Source organism: Marmota marmota, unplaced genomic scaffold (genome assembly GCF_001458135.2).
Source record: "Marmota marmota marmota unplaced genomic scaffold, marMar, whole genome shotgun sequence".
Taxonomy (NCBI): Eukaryota; Metazoa; Chordata; class Mammalia; order Rodentia; family Sciuridae; genus Marmota; species Marmota marmota.
The window spans coordinates 2,473,306-2,486,247 of NW_026000261.1; the positions used below are offsets into that span (position 1 = coordinate 2,473,306).

The 12,942-nt window shown below is 35.2% G+C and overlaps 1 non-coding gene across 1 annotated transcript; it reads left to right on the forward strand.

Moving 5' to 3' along the window:
• Nucleotides 1-11,321: 11,321 nt before the first annotated feature.
• On the forward strand, nucleotides 11,322-11,424 carry LOC125614312. Its single transcript, XR_007344926.1, has one exon. It is a non-coding gene; the product is annotated as a U6 spliceosomal RNA (small nuclear RNA).
• The last annotated feature ends 1,518 nt before the right edge of the window (nucleotides 11,425-12,942 follow it).

Below are 12,942 nucleotides of genomic sequence, written 5' to 3' on the forward strand. Positions count from 1 at the left end.
TATACACATATATATTAAAAATCCACAATCTATTTTAAGCTAACTTTTTAGTAAGGTGTTATTCTTTGTTCAAAGCTTATTTATTTATTTATTATTTATTTTTGGTCTATGGCTAGCTAATTTCTTCAGCACCATTTGTTGAACAAACTATCTTTCCTTCATCTAATCTGTTTTACAGCTTTGTCAAAAATCAATTAGACATATTTGGGTGAATCTATTTCTGAGTTTTCTATTCTAGTCCATTGTTCTATTTGTTTGTCGGTCCACCAAAACTGCACAATTTTAACTATGGTAGCCATATAATACAACTTGAAATTGGGTGGACTCATTCCTCCCACATTTTTCTTCTTTTCAAAATGTTTTAGCTATTTCTCCCGTGTAGATTTTAGAATAATCTAATTTATATCCACAAAAATTCTTTCTGGGATTTTTATAGGAATCAAGTTAAAGCTATATATTAACTTGGAGAAAATTCACAACTTTGTGGAGTCTTCTAATTCATGAACAAGATATGTATCCATTTATTTAGATTGTCTTTGAGTCTTTCCTCTGTGTTTCAGCATACAAACTTTGTACATTTTGTTATATTTATACCTACATGCTTCTTTATTTTCTATGACTGAATATTTTGTTAGATTTTTCAGTTTGGTGTCCATATGTTCACTGCTAGTATAAAGGAATACTAACATTTTTATATATTTATCTTATGTCTTGAGACATTGCTGAGTTCACTTATTAATTCTAGGAGTTCTCTGAGATCTCCAACATAGAAAAAAATCATGTCATCTGCAAAGAGAGACACATTTACTCTTCCTCTGATCAGTATGATATTTATTTCCTTTTCTGGCCTTATTATGTGACCTAGAATTTCTAGAACTATGTTGAATAAGCATGGTGAGAATGTTGATCCCTAACTTTGTTCATGACATTAAGGCAAACACATTCAATCTTTCACTATTAAGCATAATGTTAGCTGTAGGGTTTTTATGGATGGTCCTCATCAAGTTGGAGACATTCCTCCCTATATCTATTTTTTTGAAAATTTTGTCATGAATGGGTATTGAATTTTTTCAATGTTTTTTTTTTCTGTGTCTATTGAGATTTTCATGTGGTTTTTGGTCTTTATTCTCTGAATATTGTATATTTTATTGACTTATTTTTGCATATTGGACATATTCATATTCCTGGGATAGAATTCACTTGGTCATGGTATGTAGTATTTTGCATATGTTCCTGGATTTGTTTGCTAATATTTTGTTGAGGATTTTTGCACCTGTATTCCTAAGGATATCAGTCTGTTGATTTCTTTTGTTGTGATGTCATGGACTTGTTTTGGTATCAGGGTAATACTATCTTCTTAGCACTGATTGGTATCCTGTTCTATTTTCTGAAAAAGATAGTGTAGAATTGGTCTTATCTTTTTTGGTTGGGGGAGAGGTGGGTAATGGGGATTGAACTCAGGGGTACTCGACCACTGAGCCACATCCCCAGTCTTATTTTGTATTTTATTTAGAATCAGGGTCTCACTGAGTTGCTTAGCACTTCACTTTTACTGAGGCTAAGCTTTTAACTCACCATCCTCCTGCCTCAGCCTCCTGAGCTACAGGTATGTGCCACCACACCCAGTTTAGAACTGGTCTTTGTCAAGATTTGGCAGAATATGGTTTTCAAAAATGGGTCAATTTTCTAGTTCTTTGAATGTATGAGCTCAAAGTTGTTCATAGTAGTCTCTTATTATCCTAGTGAGAAGCCACCGGTCTCACCTAAACTAAACAAAAATTAGAAATAATAAAACTTTCCATCAGTAGAGGATTCATTAAATAGATTATTACACATCTCTAATTGATATTTGCCAGCATGCACAAATGTGGGTAAGTAATTATTTAATTAATAAAATAAATAAATAATTCCAGAACAACCCATTAATAGTTTCTGCTTTAATTATCAACACGGGGAGGGTGGAGGATGGGAAAGGCAGCGGAGCACAACAGACACTAGTATGGCAATTTGTAAATCAACGGATGTGTAACTGATGTGATTCTGCAATCTGTGTATGGAGTGAAGGTGGGAGTTCATAACCCACTTGAATCAAAGTGTCGAATATGATATGTCAAGAAATTTGTAATGTTTTGAACAACCCACAATAAAAAATTAAAAAAAAATAATAATTATCAACACGGAGTTCACTCATCTAGCACTCTTGTTAGCTTGTCCTCTCTCATACCTTGAACCTCTACATAACCTAGTGACTAAAGGTGTAACCCTTGCATAGTAAGGGATTCAAAGCCACAGTTTACTACTATGATTGATGCCCATCCTGATTGATTGGGGCCCATGTCCTAAAGGATATGAAATATTTTGTATGTCACTGGTTGGTCCGTACATACTATGGAATATCATGCTACAATTAATAAAGAGACCTCCATTTAAGCATAGCAGATAGAAAAAAAATGCACTTATCTTCACTCACTCCTAAAACCTCACTAGAATAACAGAAAGGAATCTTTAAAAAAAGAAAGAAAAAAATCACAAAACCTAAAAGAACAAAGAGAACATGAAAAGAGATGACAGTAGAAAAGAAATGTCAACACACATTTTGTAAGTTGAAAAGTAGATGGACAGGTGGTAACTGACTTAGCAGAGCAGATAATACTGAAACCTAAGTTTAAAATTGGGGACAAGCCAACAAAATCAAGGCAATTCATGCTGCAGAACTTTGGAAAGTCTGAAGATTTGGAGGCATCAAGAGTCTTTAAAGGTGAGGCATGGGTAGGACTGAAAACAGAAAGATAGATTGGCAGTTTGTACAAAGAGTTTAGAGCACATCCTCTAAGTTTGTTCACAGTCTCCATGAATAACTTCCCTTTGTCAATGCATGTACAAAACTGGAGATTTTTCTTTGCTGTAAAAGTTTATGTGGGTAAGAGCTAGGGTGAGTTGCCACACTGAAAATGAGCTTATAAAATCTACATATCAAGCTGTTCAATCATTGTCTGCACCCCACTCCTCTCATACTCCCCAGAACACTAGAATCCAGCTTTATAACACCTTAAGGAACCTAGACCACTTTTATTTGGGGAAATTAAATTGCCCAATAGAAAGGAACTAAATATAATGACATTTTGGACAATACCAATGAAAAAGTTCAATTTCACCTTTCTCAACTTAAAGGGAAATGTACCCTATAACAGTGCCTACTCATATACACAGAACTTCTAATCAACTTCTTAGTGTCTTATTGTTATACGTAAATGGGCCATCAAGAAGCAAAGACAAACTCAGCAACTCAGGAGGCTGAGACAAAAGGATCACAAGTTTGAGGTCAACCCCAGCAACTTAGTGAGACCTTATCTCAAAATTTAAAAAAAAATAAATAAATAATGTGGTTAGGGATGTATCTCAGTGATAGTGTGTCCCTGGGTTCAATCTACTGTACTGCAAAAAAAAAAAAAAATGTGGCAGGAGACATTTAGGAAAGAGAGAAAATCGATAAAACATAAAAGGTAATCTTGTCAGAAAAAAAGGCAATGCCAGAAACCAAAGGAATTTTAAAAATCTTACCTTTCAGACTGATGAGAATATTCAGCATTCATGAACAATTGGCTATAAAGGAGAAGGAGGAAGAGATGAAGATTCAGAGAATAAAGAAAAAGGTGAAACAAAAAATACTAGTGTTGGAATATAAATTGTGGAAGAAACCTCCTAGAAGATATAATCAAGAGAAAAATATGGAAAATAAGAAGAGATGATCTGAGGATCAGTCTAGAATGTCCAACATCTGGATGATAGCATGTATGGATAGAATAGTAAAATGGACAAAGGGAAATTATCCAAGAATGCCGGAGATTTTTCTAGAACTGAAGGACATGAATTCCCATACTGGGAGGGACATCAAATGCCTAATGTAATGAAGAAAACCAGATTCATCAGAACACAAGATACTAAAATTTCAGAATAGCATGGAATCAAAATAATAACATTGACTCAACAGCAGCACTAGAATTTGCAAAGCAATTAACGAATGCTTTCAAAAGTATATGGACAATTTTTTCCTATGTAGAAGTTTATACCCATTCAATCTTAATGGTAGAATAAAGTTCTTTTCAGACTTAAAAGGTTTTAATAAACATTTTTTTTCCTCTTCGGTAGCCTTGCACAGAAAGTTCTAGAAGTTGTGTTCAATCAAGATAAACAACTAAAGCAAAAAAGAAAGAGCGTGTGGAAAATAATATTGAGAATGGTTTTTCGGGCTTTTCCATAAGAAGCTACAGATCTGTCCTAGGCTCCCTCCCACCAGAGTAAAATTTATTTTAATGAGACTACTTTTGTGGGAAAAGTTGAATAGAATTGCCTAGATGAAAGGGCGAAGCACTAAGAATATTTGGCAATGAGAAAGTTTTCAAGAAAAGGTTTTCCAAAATGTCAAGAAGACACCTAAGGAAGTTGTAAAAGGAAGCAGATGTTATAGAATTGTAAACTAGATAATCACATCAAGAACACACCACCCTCTAAAATAGTCTGAAAACTCTGGAGGGTGAATAGCAGAGTGGTGACCTGGCAGTCCAATTTCCCGGTGACTTGCAAACAATGGCTGACTTTCAGGAAAATGTGAAATTTGGCAAATTGGTGTAACCATTTTGTTACTTCTCTTCCCTTTCCTGCACTCAGATCCCTTATGCCAGCATGTTTTCCTTGCCCAGCCAAACCTTATCAATACTTTGAGCATACACATCCTCCATTTAAACCAATACAAAGTTTTGAAAACCAGTCATCCACCTTAACTAAGATCAAATCTTTCTCTTCTAGTCCTATTCAACAAATTATCAGAAGTCTTTTGAGTAAATCTGCACTAGGATGTTAATGACAGGTAACAACTGATATACTATCTAATTTGCATTTCAAGAGACTACTCATACAGACCAAAGACTATGGGGATCAACCTCCTAATTTCAAATAAACTAGTGAAGGGAATATTTTAAAATATAGGAGTCCTTATATCTCACAACATATACCACCACCTATGAGTAAAACTAGCTAGATACTTGTATCTAACATATGTGAATATCTTTTCTAGAAATTACTTACTCAAAGAGCCATGGTGAGATGTACATTGCTCCCCAGAATGAATAAATTTAAAAAATATGAATATTTTTCAGTTTATGGCATACTTACTCTAGCTTGGTAGGTAGGAACTTAAGATAATTTTGAACACAGCCTAAGACATGTAAGAAGTTAATAAATTTGCAACTAAAACATGCATCCAATTTTGAAATGGCATGTTTAAAATTAAAGCACTGAGAGAGGATCAAGTCCACTTAAAACTGCATTATATAAAGATGTCATATTATAATCTGATTTAACGAAATATCTGAAAAAGGAATAGAATGTAATTACAATAGAAAATACAAAGGAATAATATCCAATCAAGTAATTTATATTAGTAATACAAATCACATTAAAGCATGTGGACCATTATAATTGGCAACATCATCATGCCCAGAATAACACTTGAGTCACATCAGGTCATTCTGAGCAAACATACTGGACAATTCCATAACTTTGAAATCTAAGGAAAGTGATAGGGGACTGAGGGATTTCAGTAAACACAGCAAGCACATATCTCATGTTTAGAGCTATCAAATTCACATTGTGAACTTTAGCACAAATCTCACTGCAAGTCAGGGGGGATGTTCTAATTCTGGTAATAGCATTTACCAAAGTATTTTCAGAACTTTAGTTAAATCATACCTAAGTCAAAATTAAAATCTAAATTGAGGCATAAGGAAGAATATGAAAATAAATACATTACAATAGAGAAGGTGAGGATATTACTTAAGTACTTTGTAATTTACAATGAGGCCAGGAACACACTTTGGTAAGCTGGGTATAGTGGCAAGAGCCCAATACTCAATGCCACATTCTCTGAGGGGCAGGAGGCAATGATGCCATAACATTCCACAAATGTCCTTTCACACGGTAAAAATATTTCTGACAGTCACTCTGCCCAAACCTTCCTATTCATGACACTGTCAGCTGGTGTGTCAATCATAGCAACAGGAAAGGAGAGAGGGAAAGATGATTTGGTAAAGAAAATGGTAGAAGTCACTGTGTAGTGATGAAGGAGTTAAAGATCTGCCATCTCAAAATATGCCAAATTGGTATATTGATTACTTGAAGCTTAACAAATCACTTGAGAAATGTGTTTTCCTACAGGGAGCAGGCCATAAAGTCTCTTTCGGGAGAGATGTCCTTCACATACCACGGCTGGAAAATAGTCTTGATCCCAAGGACTGGTCATTAGTGCTTGTAGTAAACCTGAATAAACAAACTCTGAAGAAACCCTTATCTTTCACAAACTTCTGCACCCTCTACGTCTCTTAGTAACCTCCCTAGAATTTACTAGCTTAGTCCAGATATCCATTTGTCCTGTAATTCCTTAACATGTTTACTATTCTTTGCCTGAAACATTTTAAAGCATCATTCTTGGGTCATTTCTTTGGACTTGATTTTCTTCTGAAGATCCCCATGTTCATATGAAAATAATACAATTTTTATACTTTTCTCTGGTTAATTAGCTTTTATATTAATTAGGTTCCCAGATCCATCCAAAGAGCCCACATAAGAACTAAGAGGGAAGTAGAAGGGATCTCTCCCAACCTGACAGTGAACAAGCAAGAAGCACCTGAAGTGCCTATATTCACAGAGATTGTGGACACATTCATAGCTCAAAGGATTGAGAGGAAAATATTCCATTGGCCTTATGGAATGGATAGTTCCAATAATCAAGTGTTTGCAATTTAAAATGGCGATATGAAATCAATTTGAAATAGAGTGTAAAAAAGTGGTAGAGTCTGAAGATACCTTGGTGGGAGGATTTGGTGGGGGGGAACCTGTCTTAGTCCCCTCAGACTGATATAACAAAGCACAAGAGACTGTATAAATTATAAACAAAAGATATTTCTCAACATTCTGGACATTGAGAAGAGTAAGATGGAGTCACTGACAGATTTAGTGTCTGGTTGAGGGTCCATTTCCTGGTTTGTAGCTGATGCCTTTGTGCTGTGTCCTCACATATTGAAAAGGCAAAGAACTTTCTGGGCTCTCTTTTATAGGACCTTAATTCCTTCCTACCTCCCTTACTTCTTAATACCATTTCTTTGGGGGAATAGGATTTCAATATATGAATTTAGGGGGACATAAACATTCAGACCATATCAGAGTCCATAGAAGCATAGACCCAAAGTAAATCTCATTCAGAAGATCGGTTTGTTAAACAAATTTCAAAAAGAGCTATTTTTATTGAGGGTCCACCTAGAACTTCCTGATCATTGTTTATTAACCACCAGTTATCTCTAAAATGTCTCCAAGGAATTCCAGGGCGCTTCCCCACATCCTTGGAAAATAACCTATCTAAGCCTCAAATTATCCTGTTCAAGTTTACCTGTGGTAATGCAGTGTCAATATGGACTTTTTCCCCAAATCTCCTGACTTCTAAAGCTATGTACAATTCCCAGCAATACTCTATCATCCCTATGTCATGTGGCTCTCTTTGGTTTCCTCATATGAGCACATGACATCTTTATTGTCAATTCACTGAGCAGTTCCAGCATATTGGAAAAGCTTTTATTGTAAGTGACATAAATGTAAGGGACATTAATTTCAAAGTAGTGTTTGCAGTGTTAGAAACCAACTATGAACAGTCTTAAGTATAAGACATTTGCTACATTTTTCTTAGTATGCTGGCCAAATCAGATATCAGACTCATTATAAGCCCTCAAATAACAAACTATGTTTGCATTTTTCTGATTAGCATATAAATTGGCATTCTGTGGCAATTTCAAAAAGGATCAATGAGGTGCAAGTTGAAATATTTCCTTTTTAGGTACATATAAAATAGATGATTGTTAGGAACTTAATTGTCTTTGTAGAAAAAGTATTACCAAAATATTTGTAGTATATTTGGATATGCCAAGCTGTGAACTATGTAAAAATATAAATGTGACTAGCTGTGAAGTTTGTAGTTTTTATTTAAAATTAACTCCAAAGTCTGGCATTTAAGAACCTTTGTTTCAAGAGAGAAAAAAATGAATAAGCTGGCCTTAGGGCATCTTAATACCCAAAACAATCTCATTGTTTCATTTGGGACTGTTTGCATAAGACAGCAATAGATCAAATCCAGCAAATTCTTCTCCCTTTGCCATGAAAAAGTTATCAATGGTCTCTTAAGACACCAAATACATTTGAGTGGTTTTGCCTTTGTCTCTATTCACATATTCCTTCTGAATGTCCCTCACTTTCATGTGGTCAGGAATTTTACAGCCACAGGAGTCATTTCTCCCTGGAACCTGACCTTTTTTGTTTAGGGTTTCTTTTTAAGCATACTGAGAGACAGGTCCATGGCCCTTCTGCTCTGAATTTTTCCTTTCATTTTATTTTGAGAGAGAGAGAGAGAGAGAGAGAGAGAGAAAGTTTAATATTTATTTTTTAGTTTTCGGCAGACACAACATCTTTGTTTGTTTGTATGTGGTGCTGAGGATCGAACCTGGGCTGCACGCATGCCAGGCGAGCGCGCTACCACTTGAGCCACATCCCCAGCCCTCCTTTCATTTTTTATTGAAAACACCCATGATTTTCTGCATTAGGTCAATTTGATTTTGAAATTAGGTGACAAAATGACCCAGGAAGGAAAATCTTTGTATCCAAGTTTGTCTGAAAATTTTTGTTAGTTCTATGATGCCCACCTACCCAGTCTCACTACCCTATTCTGGATGGCTTGTTCTACTTCTACAAACCAGGCAGGGTACAAAGGTCTCTTCCCACCGATACTGACTGATATCTAGAAAGTCCCTTTACTGTGGGTTCAGTCAAGATAAGATTGGTTCGCTATAACTAGAGCTTTCATAAGAAAACTAAAAGATAATAAAGCACAATCAGAAACACAGAGATAACATCTCAGAGCAAACTTGTTATTCTAACATAAAGTCCACTTAGCTCAGTTTGACTAATGCAATTTCAAAACAACCCAAGTTTCTTTCCTCCACCTCATTCTTTCTAGGAAAACAAAAGTTTGCTAGAATAATTCATTCAGACTTTTAATCTGTGATATATTTCAGATGACACCCACTTTTAGAAGGGCAGGATCCTTGGTTTCTTTTAAAGCTTATTTCTCATTCCTTCCTGGACATGAAGCCTTCATTTCCTGCTCTCTGATCCTTGATTGTAACAGATTTCCACTTGGCAGATGCCCTAATTCTCTTAAGTCCAACCTCATTCAGGCCTCACTCAGTTCTTGGTATGCCTCAAAAAGAAGGGGAAATTCATACCAGGTCTCAAAGATTCCTTCTTCAGTTGTTGGCTATCAACCAGTTACTTCTTTTACTAACATTGTGATTCATTTTTCTCATTTTAGTGCCGTTCATTTCAGACAGATTCTATGACCAGATTTAACTCCTTTTCTTAGTGTTCTAGCCATTTTAGTTCCCTCAAATTTATCAGAGACTACTTACCTCTTCCTTTTGAAGAGCTCTGTGCTCTTTTCAGGAATACTCACCAAGTTCCACTTGTCCTTGGTTCATTCTCAGAGTAGAGATCACTGGCATCCCCTCAGCTCAATGGATAGCCAGGACATTCCAGGTTACCAGATATGCTGGTTTCTCCATGTCCCCAGGAGGCAATATTGTAGAAACCATGACCACGATTTTTTGATGCCAAAAATTCTCTGTGCATCCATTACGTAAAACAACTTCTAACAAAGCTAATGTTTCTTCATAGTAACATTTTCCATTCCTACTGAAATTGTAGAAAATCACCCTGGCTTTTATCTAGTCTCAGTACTTTGTTAACACATAAACATCTGGAATGAAAAGAAAAGAAAATTGGTGAAGAAACACCACCCAGAGAGAGTTGCTTAGTATAAATGGATATCACAGAAACTCCTTCTCAACTCTTTGATCCATTTTTTTCCTTGGGTAGGATCTGAGAAACTGAATCTAGAATAAATTGGTAAAAAAGTTTTGATATCCTTCATTACTTATTAACAATTATGCATAGATAAAAAATAAATAACATGTAAAGTTAAACTTCAAAATAAGATAGTTAAGAAATGCAATTTTCATTAGAATGTTATATTCAATGTATTTCATAGGTAAAGGTAAAGTAGCAAGTTGTCACAGTTGAGTAGTTTATGTAATACTATAAAAACATATACATAATTATTTAAAGAGAATCACTATGAATATAATGTGGATGCAGCAAGCATGGTAGTTTGAGATCAAAATGTTTTGTCTTGGAAAATTACCAATTGTCTTTGGTAATTTGCACATGACTCATTACTCAGAAACAATAACTGACTTCTGCCCATATCCATGCTTCCCCTGCTCTATTCCTGCCCACACTGAAGCCAAAAAGCAGGTATAGTGGTACACGCCTGTAACTCCAGTAACTCAGGCGGATGAAGCAGGAGGATCTCAAATTCAAGCATAAAAAGAACTGGAAATGTATCTCAGTGGTAGAGCACCCCTGGGTTCAGTCCCCAGTATGATAAAAAAAATAATATGGTCATATTACTCCACTGCTTAAGACCTTTTACTGGCTTTCCTTCACATTTCCAATAACATGAAAAATTTAAACAGACTTCAAAGCCCTACATTATCTGGTCCCTACCTGTCATTCCCATCTCATCTCATGCTAAAGTCCAGCTCTCATTCCAGTCTTTAGCCACACTGAACTTTCAGTTACTTGAGAATGTCTTGCATCTTCATAGAGAATGTTCTTTCTTCCTAGAACATTCTTCTACCCACCCTCTGCATGGCTGGCTCCTTGGAGAAAGCTTTCTTTTCAACTAAGCTAAACAACCAAATTGAAGTATGTAATTCCAGTTTTTTTCTTTTGAGTATCCATGTTTCTTCTGTAGAATTTATCGATATTTGTAATTATGTATCTGTTTGACCATTTTAATTATGTAATATCTCTCCACTAAAGACTTCATGAGAGCTAGGGAAAATTCATTTATTCTATTGTAACAATGTAATTCCTAGTTTAGAAACTGGCACATAGGAAGCAAATAAATAAATATTTCTTCATTAAATTAATGATAAATAGAAAATTTGATGCTAAAATTATAGTTTTATTTAAACTGGGAAAATAAGACAAAATGGGCCAGCAAAAAGGAAGAACCTGATTTCACTCAGAATCATAAACTTGAGCACAACTCTAGGAGGTTTTTGAAAGAAACACATTAGATGGTATCAGTATAACATATTTCTTGGTACCTTTGATTTACAAAAAGAAACATAATTTAAGGCTTTTAAAAATGTTTTCTCCCACTTGCTTCAACAGTGCATATACTAAAATAGGATACAGAGGAGATTGGCATGGCCCCTGCACAAGGATGTTATGCAAATTTGTGAAGTGTTCCATATTTCTGTCACTTGCAAGAAAATAGATGGAACTAGAGACCATTATGTTAAGTAAAATAAGCCAACTCAGAACATCAAGGGTCATATGCTTTTTCTCATATATAGAAGCTAAATGAGACAAAGGATAAGAAAGTTCAGGGAGATCTCATGAAAATCAAAGGGAAATCAGTAGAGGAAAGGAACCAGGGGCTAGGAAGTGGGAAGGGATAGGGGAAGTGCTGGAGAATGATATTGGCCTAATTATGTTGTTATATTGTGTGTACATACAAATATGTAACAACAAATCCCATCATTATATACAACTATAACACAAAATAAAATGTGGAAAGAGAAAAAAATGTTTTCTCTTCAATCTAGTTATTATTAATTGAGAATAATTTTGTTTTTCTATACAGATGCTCAGAAACAAATATAATTTCATATAAATCAATTTTTTAAAAGATACAGCACTGAGGTTATAGCTTAACAGTAGAACACTTGCCTAGCATGAGCAAGGCCCTGAGTTCGATCCCCAGCATCACAGAAAGAAAGAAAGAAAGAGATGAGAGAGAGAAAGAAAGAGAAAGAAGGAAGGAAAGAAAGAGGTATATATTTGGTTCCATATACATTGTAGTATAGCACTAAGGATAGGCAATTGAGATTCATTTGTATCCTTTGCTTTTAAAATGAATCTTGCCAAATGATAAGGTTATGATGTTACATTAATAGATGTACAAACTGAGGTAATCATCCAAGGAAATAGAATTTTGAAATTACTTTTAAAAATCCTCTTTAGATCAAAGAGTAGAAATGTGAAATGTCTTTGTTTTAACCTGACATCTACAAAAGGAAAATCCAGAAGTAGTGCTAACCTGCTAAGTATTTGAGGCCATGTGCCAAAAAAAGCAATTCAATCCTTGTTGCATACATGTTCATAAGAAAAGAAAAGGAAACATTAGAAGAAATCCTTCATCCATGAAAACCATGCCCACTAACTTTCCTTAGGAGCTTTGAGAAGACTGTCAAGGACTCTATCTGGCAGGGTTATGTTCAAAATAATCCAGGAACTCAGCAGAATAGTAACAGCTGCCACAACACAAATCCTTTTATCATTGTGCTAACACAGGTCCAAAATGGCACATGATTTAACTTGTAGGGAAACACAGTAAGTTCTTTTTAACTACTTTGTGCCTTACAGTTTGGTACATTTATCTGTTTTTTTTAAAGCCATGTGCCAGTACCATACTGCTTTAGTCACCATATTATAGTTTTGAACCAGATTTTATTATTACAGCAAATCCTCCTCATTAGTCTTCTTTATCAGAAAATATTTGTTCCTGGCTATGGTATTCTTCAGGATAAAATTTAAAATTACTTCATCAAGTTACAAAATAGTTGGGATTTTCCCTTCTTCCTCCTCCTCCTCCTCCTCCTCCTCCTCCTCCTTCTTCTTCCTCCTTCTTCTTCTTCTTCTTCTTCTTCTTCTTCTTCTTCTTCTTCTTCTTCTTCTTCTTCTTCTTCTTCTTCTCCTCCTCCTCCTCCTCCT